This window comes from Manacus vitellinus, unplaced genomic scaffold, assembly GCF_001715985.3.
Source record: "Manacus vitellinus isolate BGI_N305 unplaced genomic scaffold, ASM171598v3 scaffold_54_pilon, whole genome shotgun sequence".
Classification (NCBI taxonomy): Eukaryota; Metazoa; Chordata; class Aves; order Passeriformes; family Pipridae; genus Manacus; species Manacus vitellinus.
In genome coordinates, this window is record NW_021940645.1 from 2,886,561 (window position 1) to 2,906,888 (window position 20,328).

The window sequence follows — 20,328 nt, forward strand, 5'->3', positions numbered from 1 at the left end:
CCTCCTCCTTCCATCCCTGCCCCGACAACCCCCAGGGCTCCCTCCTCCTTCCATCCCTGCCCCGACAACCCCCAGGGCTCCCTCCTTCCATCCCTGCCCCGACTCAAAACTCACCCGGGCTGCACTTGCCTTGGAAACGAACCCATCCTACTCACAAGCAAGGAATTAGCAAGAATAGTTCTTTTCCATCTTGCATCTCAGAACCAAAGCATCACTTCATAAATACAAATGAAAGGGACAATTTTGTTATGAATTCACTTAGTTTTTCAAACTATAGGCATGTAGTTTATTTAGGAAACAACAACGCTACAATGTCTTAAGTTTTCAGGTCAGTTACACACACACAGAAATAACAATCAAGTTACCCCTCAACAGAACGTGATGAGATGATCTTACAGATAAACTGTCTCCATCTATTTTCTCTGAAGGCAAGGAGTTCTGTACCACGAAAAAAGGCTGTTGCAATTTGGAATAACTAAGTATTTTGCTGTAAACAACACAGACAAGATTTTTACCATTCTGAACATACTGAAATTACTAAGATGCCATTATGCTACCAGATAAGAGGCAGAGACTTGAAAAAAAAAAAATCAATCATTCCAGTGACAGCACAGTGCAAGAAGAGAGAAGGAACGACCTGAAAAACATTTTTTCAGCAGTAGCAATTTTGCTCATTAAACACACAACCAAATGTTATTCTATCAGAACAGAAAAGAAAGCTCTCAGGGTATCTCGGGAGGGTGCAAGTCTTTAGGCCATCTCTGTGGAAGAGGAGCTCACAGGATCTCTTTTGTATGACTTCCATAGGAGTGGTTTGTACTTTTGTTGGCTTAACTACACCTGAGACTAAAAAACACCGGTAAGGGTGGCAATTCTTCTGCAACTCTACCATGAAGAGACCTTTGGCCACTGTACACTGTATAGGTAGAATCACTCTGTTATGTAAAAAATATACCTCACCAGCAACAAAGGCTGCCAGAAACTCTTCACTGTCGCCAAGTTTTGGGCCTAGATCTTTAAATATACTTAAGAAGTCAAAAACAGAAATTCAGAGCTAAGGGACCTGTATCTACAGTTTCCTTCCATTCACACATTTTCCCCTGTAATGGTTCAGAACTACAAAATAGGAACAAATTCTAAATGCTAAGAGATGTTGAACTGAAGCACTGCCTTCATGCTAAACCTCTAGAATCTAGTGAGCAACATCAAATACCACTACAATGGGAGTGTCCAGAAGACTTTAAATCTGAGAAAAAAATAGCTAGAGTAGGCAGGATGATGAAAATAATCACTCTTAGAGACACATTAATACACTTAAAAAACCTCCCCACTACGAACATTTCCTAACCTCAGTTATTGCAGGTCAAGGATCAGAAGCACTGACAACTGGCTACTTTACCTCTAGAATTCCAGGTAAAGTAAGCACAGGATTGATTTTTTTGGTGTTGTTATGTATCAGAACAAAAACCCTACTCAGATGCCTTTTTTACCTACAGAATATGAGCACTTCAAATGTAACTTTTTGTTTACTGCAAATAGACATATTTGCAAGACCTCAATTTGCAGAAGGCAAAATACAGTTATTTGGCTTCTATGCATCATATATAATAACATTTTGTCTTTCAGATTATACAGAACTCAGACTTTTAAATTTTTCCACAAAGGAACTCTCTTACCTTAGTAATCAACAGAATTTATTTCCAATTTGTAATTTGTATCAGATAAACAAACTTTAAAGTATTTTCTGTTTTACTCAGCCTTTCTCAATTAACCTTAGGGTAACAGAAAATGTCACACATATTCCAACAAACAACAGCTATTTTTCTTTTAGAATATATTTAATAATGCTTAGTCATTGAAATAAAATCTATTCAAATTGTTGGTTAAAAGTGGCAGAGCAAGTACGTTTACACATTAGAACTGAAGCTCAAAACACCATAACGTGATTACCTGACAGCTATTAAATGGCCTGCAAGAAGTTATTAGTGTTGGTTCTCTTTCAGAAGGCCAATATAACAGTTCCACCCTTAGCATCCTCCCTATAGTTTTACTTTGTTGTGTCTTTTTTTAACATAAACATCCCCTGTTCCTCCCCCGGGTCGTGGTTTGGGCTCGAGACCTATTATTGGGATATTTCACACAACAACTACATATAAAGAAAATTAAGACAGTCCTAAAACTACAAAGTAATCCCGAAGGCTTTAACAGGAGTCAAACCCACTGTGCTAAAAATAACAAGATGTATACATATTTTACCGAGGATTCTGTTTTCCAAAAGAGCAGACAGAAAACACCACTGTGATGTTTTATGAGGACATTCACAAATACCTTTAGTACTTCTGTCCAGCACAAGTTTCACGCCAGCACAGATTACGACCAGTCACTGTGGGGCGGAGGGAGGGCCAACAAAAAAAAACCCAAACCAAAACAAACCAAAAAGTCCAACAACCCCAAACTAACATTGTCATTGCAAACTAATTTTAAGGAATGAAAAGCAGTGCCAGGAAATACATCTGTGCTTACAAAAATTTTGATGTTTTCACAATCACAAACTAATTTGAAAACTACATATCACAGAAACACACATACATGGTGAAACAATGATATAGAACAGACACAAAACAATCACATGAAGCACTGTTAAAAAGTATTGAAAAGGAAAATGTCTTCTAATTTCTTTATGTACTTCTCTTGGGTACATGAGCAACATGGAACCTGACAGGTGTCATTCTAAATGAACTGTCCTTTTGAACACACTTAATTTCCTATGAGAAATGTGACTGTGAACTTACACTAATTGTTTTATCAAGTGCCAATTTAAACACTGATCTCTAACATATCCCTGGACAAGCAGTCCAACTGAGCCAAAGGAAGCTATGTTTGTGTTATTGCTTCCAGGAGAAGAGAATCTTCTGAAAGATATATCAAAATTACTGGTCTAAGTAAAGTTATTTTTTAAGTATACTTTTAGAAACCTGAATTCCAAATTAAAAACTCAACAGTATTGGTGAATTTCTTTGCACAACAATAAAGTACTTCCTAATACACCTTCCACAAGCACAGATTCTGGATGATAATGCTTCCTGTTGAACAGAAATCCAGTGCATAAGAGTAGCATTCAGCAAATCCAGCATTTTCAAAAACAACTGAATTTGCAACAAGCAGTTTGTAAAGAATCTGTTTTCTATTACAGTGTAATGGGTTCAGTAGGTGGAAGAGTGTGGACTGCAGACACACTAATATATAAACATGAGGCTGCATTGTGTACTCCTATGAGCTGGTCACACATTTCAACACTACATTTTTACATTATCCTCTCATATCAACTGCACTGTTATGATGGCATTTAATTCCGTTATGTCCATTGTCAAAAAGGTAACTTCCTGCTTCAACTGGAGCAGTTCTTTGAAAAAAATACATTTTTAAAAACTGTATTTAATTCTCAAATATACTTTCTCCTTCATAGCCACAAGCCAGCTTAGTGTAGTGCAGAGAAAGGAGTACCCACATTTCACTTGTTAGATGCTGTTCACTTCGTGCTCCTTTTGACCAACTCTAAAAATCCTTGGATTTGGGAACAGCACACCTGTTGTTATATCTGTCCCTCCTATATAAAGATTCTGTTGTGCTTTCTCTGTGTTCTACTAAAGCCAAGGTTACATGAGGAAAACAGAAGAAAAAACTTGGCTGAATTGATCCCTTCTGCCCTGGCAGTGATTTTAAACACACACCTGTGGTATTTCTGCTTCTTAAAACTCAAGTGATTGTTTCATCTCAAAATTTCCTCTTCATTCAGGGAAATAAAAGAAAGTCAATCACACATCAAACAAATTGCACTACGAGCAACAGACGTAGGAAGGCCTGGTTTCCTACAGATTCAGGTTCTATTTTGGTCTACATCTCAGTGTAATTGTCCCAGCTCACTCTATATATCCTGTATGATTTCACCCTCCCTGTCCTTAGCAATATATCCATTTCCCCACTCACACACATATTCCTCTGACCACAGTTCTCTCTGCCTTTCCCTCCCACACGCTCTGGTGCCAAACATCATGTCTCGCTGGCTGGACAGCACGTGCATACTGACTTCCCCCTGTCAGGCATAACAAGTTTACTGAACACTTTTGATCCTAATACTGAAGGATGTTACCATCTGGGGACATGAACACAGCTCAAGACCTTTGAAACACAAACAGTGTGACATCCACTCCATAATCTTAGTAGACATCTCATCTTCAAGACTGCTGACACACGAAGCTTGTCTTGGAAGTTTTAGGGACTAGGAATTTGCCAAAATCCAAAACTTTACATACTACATTAGAGACAGAAACACTTAACAAAACTATAAAACAGAGGACTCAACTGAAAAAGAAGAGGAAGGAAGAATGTGAGGGTGGGAAAGTAAAGACTGACCAACTTATTTTTCCTTCGTGGACAGGGGATATACTCGATATACACTAAGAAGTTAGGTGGGATCACTAACATTCAAGCTAACTAAAAAAAAAAAAAAAGAGAGTTTCAAAACAGGTAACATTCTTAAACAGCAGCCTTATCCACAACCACATTACACCACAACTAAGCTGAGCCTGGAAGGGACACTCCTGTTCTGAATGCCAAAACTGACACTTGGTCTGCCCCCGCAACCCCAGCTACTCTGGCAAGAAGTGAAGCATAATGGGGGGAAAAAAAAAAGCCAAAAAAGGTAATTATCTCTCAGCCAGTTTCAATTCCTACAGCATCAGAGGAGTGCCAGTCAGTGCTGCTGCAGAGGAAAAGGCAAGGACGCACAAGGGTGGCGTGACCAAGGAGCAGAACTGGCCCTTCGAGTGCACCCGGCTGCTTGGCGGCTTATCTGCAGCACAGAACTGCCCTCTTCAGCTGCCACTTCATTATTCATCCAGCAGACATCAATGGAAGTCTACCTGGCTGCACTGCTCCAGTCCTTAGGAAATAATATTATCAATCTTTCCACACCAAGCAAAATAAAGTACCTGAACAGAAAATGTTCAAGATAAGGCAGATACAAAAAAACATGTTACTTCACGTTTGACGGTAGCATCATTAAAGCAAACCCAATGAATGTGTCAACCAAGGCAGCTGGGTGCCAGTGCAATATGAAAGAAAGGCTGTAGGCGTTACAGACACTACTAAATGCAAGAGCAGAGGAGCTGACGTGCCTGGGTGCGTGTGGGTGTGATAAAAGGCCTAGGAATTAGCCTCCTGCACTGTGGCAGATGTCTAGCCAAGCACTCTGCCTGTGACACCGCCTGCTATCCGACCAGTCGGGGAAGAAGGAAGAAGAGAGTCCTCCCTTGCTCCATCCAGAAACCTGTGTAGTTCCTGACCTACAACTAGACACAAGTGCCTGTGCTATTGCCATCAGTGCACATATCCCCCAACAAATCTGTGTGACCACAAATCCACACAGTCCTTCCATCCACAGCCACCTGTTCTGGCAGTGACTCCCTGACTGAAGTATTCGCTGTGAGGAAGGAAAGAAACACCCCACTTTACTGCCCTTGTAAACCTGCCATTCCCTTACATTATGGAGAAAAAAAACCAGTGGTGAAACACTATTCATCAGTTTCTTAATTTCATTTAAGATTTGATAGATTACCATCACTTTCCCTCTCTACTGTTTCTTTTTCCCTAGCTGAAGAAGTCCAAGTCTGTTTAGTACTGCATCCTATTTGTACTGCTGTAGGAAGGAAAAACCAAACAAGAACCAAAAAAATTACCTTCTAGTCTTAATAGGACTGTTAAAATTGTGTTACCAGAAAGATATAACATATATAATGAATGTGTACAGCTGCATAATCACATTTTTAAAAAACCTGAAATTACTCCATAGAATACTGCATCAAAATTGGCTTAAGTTCATTTAAACCTGTACTGATTGCAAGAAGGGAAGTGCTGGCCCTCCTCTCCCCTTACTCCCCACATGGTACCACGGTGAGCTGGAACTACTGAAAAATCCAGGGGATTTTTTTTTTAGGGTTAGTTTACAGCTAAATTAGCAAACAAATCCAACCTTCTACCTGGCCACAATTACAAAAGTGACAGTGGAAACACAACCAAAAAGATGAAAGAGAGGAAAAAAAAAATTCAACACTGTAAGCAGATAGGTTCAATCTGAAGTTGGAGCTTCAAAGCAAAGAGCTGTTGGGAAAATTATTCAGGATCTCTCCAAGTGTTAATACCTAATTTAGAGCCTATTACTGTTTTTCCCCTGTTTGAATTAAATTACACTGCACTTACTGTACCTCATCTGGTATTTTATCATCTGGGCATTCAATACTGCTACAGCCAGTTTGCAATACCTGTATCAGCTACAAGTTTCACCACCTCACAAGCTGCTCCCCCTTCCACACTCCTTCCAAACACAGAGAATAGAACCTGCCTCGTTCACTTGCTTCCAGCACCTCTGTGCCACAGGGGCACCTGCCAAGCTCTTCCTGGGAGCCCAGAACTGGCCAGAGCCTTCTGGATGTGTCTCACCAGTGCTGAGCTGAAGGGCATCATCACCTCCCTCAACCTGCCCACAACAACCACCCTAACACAGCCCAGAAGGCACCTCCCCAGGTACAGGGCTTTGCATTTGCCTCGTTGTGCTTCATGAGGTTCCTCTCTGCTCACCTTTCCAGTCCATGCAGGTCCCTGAGAGGGGCTGCACAACCACCTGGCCGACCAAACACTCCTCCCAGTTCTATATTGCCTACAAAGTTCTGAGCCTGTGCTCTGTCCCATCATCCAGGTCATTTATGAAGATGTTGCACTTTACTGCAAACCCAGCCGTGACCCCTGGGGCACATGCTGGTGGCTGGTCTCCAGCTGGACTTCAGGCTTCTGTTCAACCAGTAGCTCAACCAGTTTTCAGTTTATCCCACTGTCCATTTGTCTGTACTTCCATCAGCTGGTTGATGAGGATGTTGCAAGTGGCACTGCTGCTACCCCAAGGAAGTCACTATAAACCAACAGCTGCTGCTCTCCACTCCTTCACCAAGACAGTCACTTCACCACAGAGGGCAATCAGACACCCACCACCATCACCTGTGCCAACCTGCTGCTAACCCTGACCACAGCTCTCCACCGACTCCTCATTCACCCAAATGGAAGAGCTTCAAGGATTCCCACGGTGCTCTCACAACAAAAAACCCCACAACACCTTGCACCCTTCACCACCCCATCCTGTCCTTCCTGGGGGGCCCATACCCAGCCCCTGCAGCACTCCAGCCATGCCAGCTATCCCACCCCAGCTCTGATCCCAACAAGACTGCAGCCACGGGACTGCACACAGACCTCCAATTTCTCCTGTTTGTGCCCAGTCTTCTCCACAACATATGGAAAACAGAGTGAAATCCAAATAAAGTATTCGACCTAGTCTGTGTAGATACAAACTTCATACTGGCTACACTTTAATAGCCTGAAACCTCATTTCACACCATGACAAAGTTACAGATGCTGGAGGGAAAAACCAATAGTGACAATGGAGTAATAACTTGTGGATGGATAGATATGGAAAGAGGTGCTATGCAGTAATATAGGGAAAGGAGATTAACATTCTGTTGCTCCTATCTCAGGTAAGAAAACCTGTTAGAAGAGAGCTCTGGGCTCCTCTCCAGGGCTCAAACCCAGCAAGCCTTTCTCACCATGACTGCTCCTCTGCCCACACTGCCTGATACCCGAGCCCCAAGCCCCACTCCTGCTCTTTCAGATCCTCAGCAGACCCTATGATTGCTATTTACAGCACACTCACAGCTTCTCTTCTCCATGAAGGAGATTTATTTTATCTTTGGTTGTTCAAAGATACACAGTTTACACATAGTAAAAAATATCTTCCTATAAACAATTACTTCTTCCAAAAGCAGAAACAGTTTGAAAACAGCATTCAGAATTTCTGAAAACCCTGACATTTATCTTGCACAACCTCAAACTTTTAAATTTTGTCTAAAATTCTTCAAAGCAAGAGTGTCCTTGGTTGTTATCTTTTTACAAAGCAAGAGAACATTTTAGCCTCTTCCATTAACTAAATCACCCTTTACATCAGCATTCAGAACAACCAAGAAAGAAAATCACCAAATTTCACTGTAGCAAACAACCACACACACTACAAATGCTTAAGCACAAAGAAGGAAATTCTTATATCAGCTCTTCCCTCCACCTCTATTCTCCCCCCCTCCACCCCAGGCTCCTAAGACCATTACTGACAGAATTAGAGATGTAAATATTATACAACAGCATTTGAAACTTTGAGAAAAACTTGAGTAATGCCATTTCTGCAGCGGAACCTCTGGCTAAGGAATGCACAGCTGCCGAGCAGATGTATAATTTCAGCATTTAGATTCCATTATTTCAAGGGGGATTTTTTTTTTCTTACTAGATGTTTTCAGATTTTCTATTTCCATCTGGTTTTTGACCTCCCTCAGTTTAGTCCCCTCTTCTCTGTTTTAGTTCATTACACCAAAATAATTTTCTAAATTAGAAACATCTCGACATTTAAAAACTTGTGAATTTGGAGAGAGGTGGGGGAGCCAGGGGCGGAACAAAAACAGACAGTTCAACAGAGGTTTGGGTTTGAATAAAAACTGTCCTGTCTGGGTCGGGTTTTATTTTGCAGTTCCTGGTTTAACCCAAATTAGCGAGTCCCTAACTGCATTCCTTCCCTGAAATTTTAAGAGCAGAAAACTGAAGAATATCAGCTATATGAGGATTTTTCTACACTTCATCAGAGCCCTCTGCCTTAAACTTCTGAGTAAAATAACATTCCAGGTTTTGATTCTTTTTAGAGTTGTAATAAATTAATGGTAGTTTTAAGCTCCAAAAAACCCCAAATGTCAGTCACCATGTACTAAGAGAGCTTTACAAAACATACAAAGATTAGTGTAAACCAGTATCAGTAAAGAATTTATTAATGTAAAAGTAATAAAATATTTTAAAATATATACATGGAATTAGCATTGTTTAAAAAAATTTCCATTCATCTAAGCAAAGTAGAAAGCTAGGGCATACAATATTATCTGTCTTAAACTTCAGTCCACACTATGAGATTTAAAGAAGAATTATCCCTACAAGGACCATTGGTTCAGCTCAGCAAATGTGACAGATTGGACACTAAACCTACACAATTTTTAATTTCATTTTAGGCTCACAATAATAATTTGCCGGGGTGGGAAAGGGCATAATCTTCAATCATAATGAGTGGCATATGCTTTAGAATACTCCTGCAGAAAATTTTCCATAGGATATTTTCACAAAAAGAAAAAAAAAAAAAAAGATTGTAAACTAGTAAATGTGGAAGATAAAATTAGAAAAATACATCTATGCATTAAAACAAAAAAGCACTTTTTTTTCCTGTGAGTTTTATTGTTTGTTTTGTCTCCAAGAAAGCAGACATTCAAAATAAGTTTTAAAAAATACTTCAGAGTAAAACTTTCCCTATCTTCTAACAGCAGGGACATTTCTGCCCAACACTCAGTACCACTACTGCATTTTTCATTACTGCTAAAATCCCTTCAGCAATCTGGACAGAAGAAGGTTGGGGCACTGAGTCTAAGAAGGGCTGCACCTCATTAGCTGGCAGTGCCTTCCTGTGCCCTGCCCCAATCCCCTCTTGGAATTAACTCTCACTTGTCCAGAGCAGTATCTGACAACTGCAAGGCCTGTTCCTTGGACAACACAGGGAGGGTACAGGAGGGTTTCTGAAACCTTCTCCAAGGCACTCTGTTACAGGCTAACTCCTCTTCCACAAAGAAGGACATGCAGCCAGCAGGAGCACGTTTTACACAGCTTTCTGGTTTTCCCACTCACATTTCCTGTCACTGAGGTTCGCTCTGCCTTCTTCCAACAAATCACTCTTGTTCTCATACTACTCTCCAAGTTCTTTCATTCCCAACATAGGGGACAAGGGGATGATACAGTTCTTCATATTTCCAATATCCATTTTTCCTGCTGAACGATTCCTCACAACTTTTCTGTTTATGTTTCCTTTTTAAACCCTCTGTAGCCCTGCACAAAAACATGGGACATTGCCTGTGCCTCTGCCTGACCACTGCACTGCGAATTTCCAACTGAACACAGAATAGGAAAAAGAATCATTAATTTAGAAAAAGATATCTGAGCTTATTCACCGCTCCCATATCCCTGAAATTCTGACTCTGAGCACATAATGTACTAATTTGCACAACAAATCTCATCAGCAGAGTATTGATTCTTTGTGTAAGTGAAATCCCTGATGACTTCAGTCCTCCAAAGTCATTTGAGCTCTGTCCACTGGTTTCCAGACAAGTTTGGGACCAGCCTCTCACAGAGGAAGTATAAAGGCCTACAAATGGTTTTAGGTGGTGTTTTCTCAAATCAAGAAAAAGTTCTTAGTAATTAACACTATGAAGACAAGAGAAAAGCAAATGGCTTCCATGTTTATATCCTGGTGCATATCTTCTGAGATTTTGATATTTCTTTAATTTATCTCTGCTACATCTGCTTGCAATTTTATCAACCAAAACATAGCAAGACTGACAGTTTTCTCTTTAAGATGGTGAACTGAGGGAATACAGACACAAAGAATTGCTAGTTCCTTCCACATTTTATGCTAATAAAGTTGACTGAAGCCATCATGTAATACAATTATCTGAGGAGGCACTGTGAAAACTTAAGTGATCTTCAATTTTTGTAAAAAGCATTGCTGCTGTTTTGATGCGAATTACGCTACAATACTGCACAGACAACTCATCACATACTATAATTGCATTTAAACCTACTTTATTTTCCTCTGTATCTGGGGGGGAGAAGCGAGCATCAGAGCAATCAGCCACATGCTGCAGGTATGCACCCTGTGAACTATTACTACACAGGTTTTTGTCTTATCACAACCTTTCAAAACATTGCAAGTCCACACCCTTCATGCTACTCAGAGCACTTTCCCCCCTCCCCAGTGAAGAGTCACCTGTGAATTCGGTACAGAACTCAGGTTCCAGACTCAGCTGGTGACTCACAGGAGAGCTCCACAAAGGCAAATCACTTTCACTGAAACAACAGGTGTCACTGCAGAAATTCTGAGGCAGTAACACACCCCACCTTCAGTAAGGATTTGGTGTGGCTCCTCCTTTCACTGTGCCTATACAATCTGGGAATATTATCACAACCATGGAGTTTATTTTCCTACTCTAATACTTGTTTTGAATTTTGCTAACCCGACTATCACAAAACAGTAGCAATCCTGACTGAAATGCCCAGAGCTCAAATGAAATGGGGCAGCAACTACAAGGCACCTGTCAGAAAAATGGCAAGAAATCAAACTATCTGGATTATAAACCTGGAACAGAATGGCCATATTTCTCACACCATTTGTGCACAGCTTAAACAACTGAGTCATAACCAGAAACCCGTGCATCTTATCACTACCACAACATGAAGTTCTTCTCAACATATCAAATACACAACAACCTGAAGTGCTTCACCGCCGTGAACCTAAAACAATGGAACTCAAAGTATATAGTGAAGACTAGTAGAATAATTGCTTTGTTTTGCTTTGGGGAGGGATGGGAAATGGACATCAAATACACCTAATATGCTTTGTAAACATACCCAGTGAGGTGCTGGGAAGCCAACTCACAATGAAGACTATCCTGGGAAGTTGGCAGCTTGTCCCCCAGTTGATTGCCTGGTCAGTGCTGGGCCAGCTACTTGTTTTATCAAACTAAACCTCCTGGGATTTACACACCCTGAGTACCAGGTACTGCACAGATGTTGCTGGGCTGAATCCCTCACAAAATAGCTATTCCACAGATCTTCTCAATAAGAGCATTCTGAAAGCTAAAATCATGTTTTCTGTAAAAGGAAGAAAAATTAGGTGACTATTTCAACTTTTTACCCAATTCCAAGGATCACCTACTGTACTCTCCATACTATTGTTAAAGGACATCATACAGCCAGTTAAGTTTTACATTCATTGTCAGTTTTAAACGTTTTTAAGTACAAGTCAAACTACTTTCTGCCTGAGAGTAGCAAGCTCTCAACAGACTTCACAGCAGAAAGCAATCCCATTTTCCCTTTAAAGCAACCACCATCGTGGAAGGCACAGAAGACATCATGGCAACTGGGAACCATCAGCACAAGTGTGGTGGGGCAACTGCAGAGGGTTCTGCAGATCTTGCCCAAGAAAAAAGTGGAACCCCTGAGACAGCAGCAGTGAAAGGAAAAACCCTGTTGTGAGGCACAGTCTGTGCCCACCCCCAAGTCCTGCACTGGGGGAACATGAAACAAAGGAAGCAAATGAAACAAGGCTCCAAGTATTCCATCTGTACCCACACAGGACTCTGATGTCACATGCTTTTAAATTACTGAGTTCCTTCTATCATTTATTTACAGACGACAATAAGATAAGATATCTTACAGTACGATAAGAAACAGAAGTGAAGAAATCCCAGGAACTGAAAATATGCCCTCTTTTTACTGAGGAACCAAGAAATACCTGATGCTTTCCCAGATATCCAGAGAGAAAGGACAGATCTTCAACGGATGCTTGACATAAGCAGGGAGAAACAAACACTTGTAAAACTTTCCCTGGTCTCACTCACCCATCCACTTTTCAGCAATTTACCAAAGAAGTTACTGTGTTAGACCTTCACCTGCCCTTGGAAAGAGGTACTGTTCTCAGCATAAAAGTTACCAGCCACAATGGTCAACAAGACAGAAAAGGAGGGAATCTTTTCCTTTGGTTTGCTTGCTTTTAAGGGCTTTGAGGGAGGTGGGTGTGTTTCTCTTGGAAAACCTGGCTATGGCAAAATCAGTGCAAGCACTGATATCTGTTCTTTGGTCCCTTCTGTGAAGGGGATGTGCTCAGATCCTCCTATCTACATCTTTGTGCCACACCACACCTTGGAAGTTCTCTTTAAGAGAGATTCCATTAATTTAGACATATTAAGGATCACTGTTTTCACAACCATTTTTTTGTTTTTAAATACTTAGAGACATGGTTTAGTGATGGACTTGGCAGTGATGGGTTAATGGCTGGACTCAATAATCTTAGAGGTCTTTTCCAACCCAAATGATTTTGTGATTCTATGAAGATACCCTGAACTGACTTTTTGTTGTAAAAATATAAGTTAATAAACACGTAACAAGTAGTTTCCTACTTTTTTCATATTCCATAACCACAGAATATGTATATTGCTTCTTGAACAAATCCAGTATTAGCAATTCACAATTCTAAACCCAAGGAAAATAAATAATTTTTTTTTTTAAATCATCTATTATCTGCCTGCCTTTCAGGACTCTGGGAAGCAGACAAAGCTATTCATTGCTTCTTCGAAATCTTTTCCCCTTTGCAGTGCAATACTCCATGGCATTTCACTCCAGAGTAATGCTTATCCATTGCAAACATATGTCCATTTTGGAAGAAGTTAGCAGGCATTGTTTACTGCACATCTGAACAAGCACCATATTTGATCCCAAACCAAAAATTTGTTAGCCCTGACTTGGAGTAGCTCGATAAATACAACTACTATAAAACCAAAGTTATTACTTCGGTTATATCACTTACAGTTTAAATCCTTAATTCCTAAGTGCTGGTATCCAAATAAAGCCCATGTACCACTCACACACTCTGCCATAGTCAGTATTTTTGATTCTCGTAACAAAGCACACAGTTTTCACTGTGAGGATCTTGCACAGCAGTGTCCAAAACATGAGGATTTGGGACCCATGCAATGACTTTAAAGAAATTCCGTGCTCCAGCTCTATAGTGTTTCACTAAACACATATTTGCTAAACGAATTCCCAGTAACGTGCTATTTCAGGATTGCAATTTACCAACAGCTTTCTGCTCTACCTTGAACAGGGGCTCAAGCAGGTAACGTGCAGAGCTCGCTTTCAAACCTAAATTACTTCACAATTGAGGGAACAAAAATAATTCAGCCACACATCCAGCCACACACATTCATTGTCCCTGGGACAGAGCAGCCAGCAGGGCATTCTGAGGACTGAGTTGAATCATTTCCAACCAGAACTCAAAGCCTACCAGGTTGTATGTCTCTATGTAAATAAATATAAAATACACGTACATACACACTCTCTCCCCAAAACGTGGTGCATAACCTAAGAAAAACTTACAAAAGGAACTAAAGTACAAGAACAAAAGACCAATACGTTGCCAGCAAGAGTCCAGAGTGCTACAAATGCCACAATATGGGGTATTTCTGGCTATGGACTGGACAAAGTCTCTGAATGTACCTCGTCTCATGTGAGCCTTTCATTCCGGGACTGGGTTCTACTACAAACCAGGCAAGCCTTGCAATTCAGGCAAGTCTTCCTTGCCTACAAAAGCAGCTTCCCTATCCCTGCAGGTAACAGGCCTGAACAATCCCTAGCGCACTAACTTGATAAAAGAACGCAAAGATAATTACCTGTAAGCAGAGAACAAAATATGTAAATTCGGAGGGAATCAATTTACACTGGGAAGAATCATCACACTACTTTTGACACAAAGTAACAGGCGACTGCTGAAAGGAAATACCACAACTTACTGCCATTCCCTGCTGCTGAATTCACTCTTAATTTTACCAAAACAACATCAGAGGGTGGTTGATTGAAAGGTGGTAAAAAGCCATTCATGCTTTTGAACCCCGTTCAATAGATTTTGTAATCAGTTATGAAAACAGCGTTGTTAGCCGGTCCTCAACAGCACCATCTTTCACTACCAAGGTACGGGCGAGAATTAGGGGTTATTATTTCTTCAGACGGCTTTTTGTTACACGCCGGTAAAACCCGACTGGGAAAGCAGGCGCCCGGCTCTGCTCAAGGCTCGCACAAAAGGGAGGCGAAGCACCTCGTTGCTCGTACCCTTCCCACGCCGCCCGGTCCGGCCGGGGCCGCTCGGCAGCGGGCCCGGGATTACAACACCGGGAAGGGAGGGGGAAGCGGGGAAGGAGCGCCGGGCCGGGGAGCGCCGCGCCGGCCCTGCCCACGCAGGACCCGCCGGGCCCGCGGCGCCCCGGCCCGGCCCGGCCCGACCCCCGCCCGCGGCCCCGCGGCGCGGCCGCAGCGCCCCAGCGCGGCCGGGACGAAGGGCGGGAAGGCCGGCGGGGCGGGAAGGGCCGGGGGCACCCCCGGGGCCGGGGGAGCCAGGCCGGGGCGGCGCCACCGCCGCGGGGACCCGCGTTCGACGGCGCAGCCCCGCGGGCACGGCCCGGGCAGGGCCGGGGCAGCGCCGCGCAGGGAGCGCCGCGCCCCCCGGCGGCACACGGAGCGGGCGCGGCGCGCCCGGGCGCCCGGCGCTTCCCGCCCGGGCGAGGCCTCCGCGGCCCGGCCCGCACTCACCGGCCGTGGGGGCTCCTCATCCTCGGCGCGGGCAGGGAAGAAGAACGGGGAGGGGGGCCCGCGCCCGCCGCGCTCCGCGGGCCGTTCCCGGGCCCCGACGGCTGCGCTCGACGGGCGAAGGCGGGTGCGTGTCGGGCGGGGAGGAGGGCGCCGGGCCGGCGGCGCGGGCTCGGCGCAGGCTCCGTGTCCCGGCGGGCGCTCCCGGCGCGTCCCCGCGGGGCGGGGCGGAACGAGCCGGATCCAATCACGGCGGGCCGGGCGCGCGCGCGCGGGGCGCGCGGAGCGGGAGCGCGCCGTCCGTCAGCACGTGCCGGGCGGGAGCGCCGGGGCGGCTCCGCGGCGAGGGAGAGTTGGCCGGGAGGGACCGGCCGGGCTCGCTCTGCCTCCCCCCGGCCCCGTCTCCGAGCGCCCGGGCCCCGGCGTTATCCCTTCCCGCCGCCCAGCAGGGCTCTCCCGGGCAAGCAGCTCCTCTAGGGAAGGGCAGGAGGGTGTGAGAGCAGGACGCGGCCGGGTCGCTGTCGCGGAAGCGCTGTGGCCGAGAAGGGGATCGAGGCACGAGGAGCAGCCGCGGCTGGGTTTGGCTGCAGGGCCGGGGAGCTCCATCCAGATGCTGGTGGAGCTGGCGCCATGGAAAACGGGGCAGCTGCCAGGATTCCCGGAGTAGGTGGTGGTGGGGATTACCGGAGCAGCTTTGATGTGGGTTCAAGGGGGCCTGTGTGTGAGCTGCGGTGGGCGAGGAGCAGGACGCGGTGGCAGCAGCGTAGGGAAAAATGAGGGACTCCAATGGGCCCTTTGGCTTCGCGGAAAACCAGTTCTGAGAAGGTTGACGTGTCGGTGCTGCACGAGGGATATAGTTCCATGGCAGAGGACAGGATTGTTTGTTTGCTTTTTCCATTTCCTGTGTCTCTGAATAAATAAGCCCAGTTAGTTTGGAATACATTATAACTTCTGCAATGAGCTGCTCTGCTCGCTGATAAGGATGCTGAAGGCCATGATTTGCATTGCAGTTCCCAGCTCCTTATCATTAGGACAAATGGGAAAAGTAATAATTTGTCTGTCTGTCTTCAGGTGAGGTCTCCCAGCAGCAGCAGTGCAGAAAGAGCTTCAGTGACAGCAGTGTTGTCAACATGAGACCCCACAGCTCCCACCTGGGCTGCTGGTTTCAGTCCTTCACTCAACAGAGTGACAGCAGTTGTGCTGCTGACATTGTCTGGCCTTTCCCTTGTCCTGTCACCTGGTTACTCTGCTTCAAGAACTTTGCACGTGTAGGGTTAAATGAAGATCATATGGATCATACAGACCGACTCGGGTTTCCCTTTGCTGCAGACCAAAACACCCTTTAGGCCTCCAGGACACACCAGGAATTGCTCATGTTGAGATGCCTGCCCAGATAAACTGTTTCCATAGAATAACCAGTTGGGAAGCAATCTGGCTTATCGGTGCCAAATAGCCACATGTGCATTATATTGTGGGAAACATGGGCTTGCTTATTTTGTTGAGCTCTCCACAGTCTAGCTCCATTTTTGCATGCTAATATCAGATAGGACTTGTAAATGTTGTGCACTCCACTCCTGAATGTCAGATGAGAATGCTGGCTCTGCAGTCTGGTTCACGTGTTGTACCCACACATCGTTTGGTGAGTGCTTAGCTTGTGTGCTCCCTATACAGCAAAACAAAAGAGGAAGTATAATTTCAAACCTATCAACTTCACAGACTCCTTTAAAATGTAGGCAGGCCTTTAAAAAACAAAGGCACACCTAGTAATTGTATGTGGCCAGATACTATGGTGATAGGCATTTAAAAATGCAGCTCCTGTCTTACCAGACTTATAGAAAATTTTTTCCGATCACCATCATCCAGAAAAATCTGTCAGTGTCCAAAACAAAGCCAGCCAGCAAGAAAGACAAAATCACGGCTTCCATGCCAAGCAATACAGAACTCCTATGCTTATGTTTATAATTTCAAAGGAAAATATGAGTCTGCTGTTCTTCCACTCTGTCTACTATCAGATTATAGCAGCAGAATAGACACTCAATATGGAAGAAGAATGCAACATGCGTGTGTGTGCTCCCAACCAGAACCAGAGCTGTTCATGCCAGCATCTCTTCAGTAATACTATGTGCTAACACAGCCCTGTGCTTTTCAGATGTTAGATATGGAGTTCAATCCAGTATGCATGAATTTAGCAAAGGCCACTTGCCTTGAAATGCTTTTAATCTGTTTTGTGAAATGGATCGACTCTTTTCATCCAGTTCCTGGTGTGGAGATTTGCACATTGCAGAAATTGCCATCCCAGCTGATACTTTTCAAGGCACTCGGGTGCTCAAGATACCCACAAGTGATAGTCCCTGTCAGGTCAGAAACTGTTGCTGAGAATGAAGTTTATATTGCTATGGCAAATAATGCCCATTAAGGAGCACCATGTAACTCCTTGTCTTAATCACAAAATAAAGTCTGCAAAAGTAAACTACATTAGGATAATATTAGGGCTGCAGGAGAATGAACTGAATCTAAAATACTGAGTCACAGCCATGTTAAAAAGTATTTAGATTGTGATGGATGTCTGATGAAACATTACATAGAAGGTACTGGTGTCCTTCAAAACAGTGCAGTACTTAAAATATGTTTCCAATATCTCTACCAGGATAGGAAATATGCCTATTAAACCAGCAAACAAACACTTTAGTTGATAGGCTCTCAGAAAGGCACAGGGTTCCACTCAGCTAGTTATCAGTAACAGAATCTTACCTGGTGAAGATTTTAGGAATCTGCAAAAAGTCAGACACAGCAGGTTTTGGTAACATCAAGTATTTATTTTATGAATTGAGCCGCACTCAAAAGACACTGAAGTCTGAAAATCTGAAAATAAACATATGTTCATTTGGCAAGGATGGGATGTGGAAATCTAACATGAGATATAAAAAAAGCAGTTCAAGACTGACTGTCATGAGGAAGAGAGTTGTATTTAAAAAAAATAAATCAAGAATTGGATAATCTTCCAATTATGTCCTCTCCAGGAATTTCTCATTAGTTCTTGGAATCACTTGGGAACTACAGACTTGAATATCAAAAGAACAAAGAGGTATATATTATAGGGAGAAGGTCAGCCATGTGATAGGACTTTATCTGTGTAGATCCTTCTTCTCTTCAGTCTCTGGAATTCATATGTCTTAAATCTGTGTCCAAATATATTTTTGAAAACTGTTAGCAATTAGATGAGTATTTCTCTGTTACTGTTACCAAAATAAATATTCCATGTTACATATTAAAAGAATATTGACCTTCAGCCAGGGACACAATTATTACACTTAAAATGACATGAATTTGGCTTTGTCTCTTTTTCAGATTTATTTTACTTGAAAGCATATTCTTTTCATTCTAAATTTATTCAGCTGTTTGTTACTTAGAAATGTCATGGATTTTATTAAGTGTTTTAAATTTAAGCACAATTAATTCAATAAGACAGAATCAAATCTGTGAAGAAAGGTGTTTTTTTTAAAGAATTCTGCTGGTGAAGCACTGGTTGTAAAAAGTCAAGCCCTGGCCAACCTTCGGTCCCCCCAGTGTGATGTGGAGCTGGGCACAGTGCAGCACTGGAGAGCCCCGTGGCAAGAATCCAAAGAATAACAGCTCAATGTGCAGAGCATGGGCACGAGGAAACAGGAAACTCTTGGTGTGTTTTGGGGTTGCTTGGGCTCCTGCCTTGTGCAGGTGGCTGGGGAGGAAGGAGGACAAATGGCTGTACCTGTCCCTGCCTCAGGCAGCTGCTGCAGGGGGGAAAGGATTCCTTAGGAGCTGTGTGGGGGGGAACTCCACTGCACCTTGCAGAGGGCTGCAGGAATGGGAGCACTTTGCTCCAGGAGACATTTTGCCAGTCAAGAACCAAAGTTCCTGCTGCTTTTTCTGTTTCTTCTTCCTGTGCCCAGTGAAGCTGGTTTAGTTTGGTTTTATGGATTCCCAGGTACAAAAGCCATATTGTAGTCTTTTCACCAGACCATAATAAACCCTGAGATAACTTATAAATACAAAGAAACACCTCAAATTATTTTGTTTTTTTTTCTTAAAGTCAGTGTTGGGTAGTAAGAACATTAAAAGTTTAATCACAGAAAAAGAAAATATTTGTAGGCTCAGCAGAGGCTTCACCAGGGTGCCAAACTCACATCAGTTTGTTTGGAGAATTAGTAATATGTTTTCCCCTAGATGCATGCACATAAAATCCCAAAAGTGTTCCTTTTCTCAGAGAAGATTAAGTATTTAGAGTTAGATTGTAGAGCTGATTTTAAAATTTATGTTCTGAATTATCAGTCAGCAGTGCCAAATGGTTTAAGTACACTCAGAGAGAAGCTAATAACTAAGCTATGTTTGTGTTCCTCCACCTTTTAAGAGGTATTTGTTAGTTTCTTTTAAGAATTTGAATAATCCTTAGCTCCAAGTCCACACTGTATTAACAGTTCCTCTGCTGATGCTCAGGCTTTGTCCTGAAACTGAACCAGTGCTGAAAGCAGAAATATTGTTTAAACCTGCTGTTAGACAAGGGGAATTCTTTTCAATACAGAAAATTTCTGTCTTGTTGTTTATAACAACTTTGTCCTCAGGAGGCATGGATTCAGGTGGATGTGTTTCTGGCACCTGTAGTGGTGGATACTGTAGAGATTTACAAGATGGACATTTATAAGGCTGGAAATGCTATGTTCTTCCAAGCTTGTTAGAATGAAACAGATCTGAATTCTTTACAAAACAAATGAACTAAATAATTTCATCATATCCTTTTTTTTTCTCATTCTGATCCTATCTTTAAACATGAATGCACTGCTGTGAAGTAAGAACAAATGCAGCAAAATACTCTCCTGGTTTTTTTCATATTCTAGCAAAACTAAGATAACATAGATCTACTAAATAATAAAAGGATATACTTGTATTTCAGTCACAGCAGTCAGCTAAAATGCCTGAAAATATAAAATGAAGTTAAAGGCATAGACATGAAGGTTTTCTCTTTTAGTCTGTAAGATACTT

The 20,328-nt window shown here is 43.0% G+C and overlaps 1 protein-coding gene across 2 annotated transcripts in view; it reads right to left on the reverse strand.

Moving 5' to 3' along the window:
• Nucleotides 1-15,407, reverse strand: part of BMPR1A (bone morphogenetic protein receptor type 1A) — a 79,571-nt gene extending 64,164 nt beyond the window's left edge. The window contains exons 1-2 of one of the 2 annotated variants that reach the window (XM_018081576.3): nucleotides 15,316-15,334; nucleotides 14,403-14,495 (exon numbers count right to left, since the gene is read on the reverse strand). The gene's annotated coding sequence lies outside the window, so the exon portion shown is untranslated. Of the gene's footprint in view, nucleotides 1-14,402; nucleotides 14,496-15,315 lie in introns of both variants that reach the window. The other variant, XM_029963191.1, reaches the window with a different exon arrangement.
• Nucleotides 15,408-20,328: the final 4,921 nt, after the last annotated feature.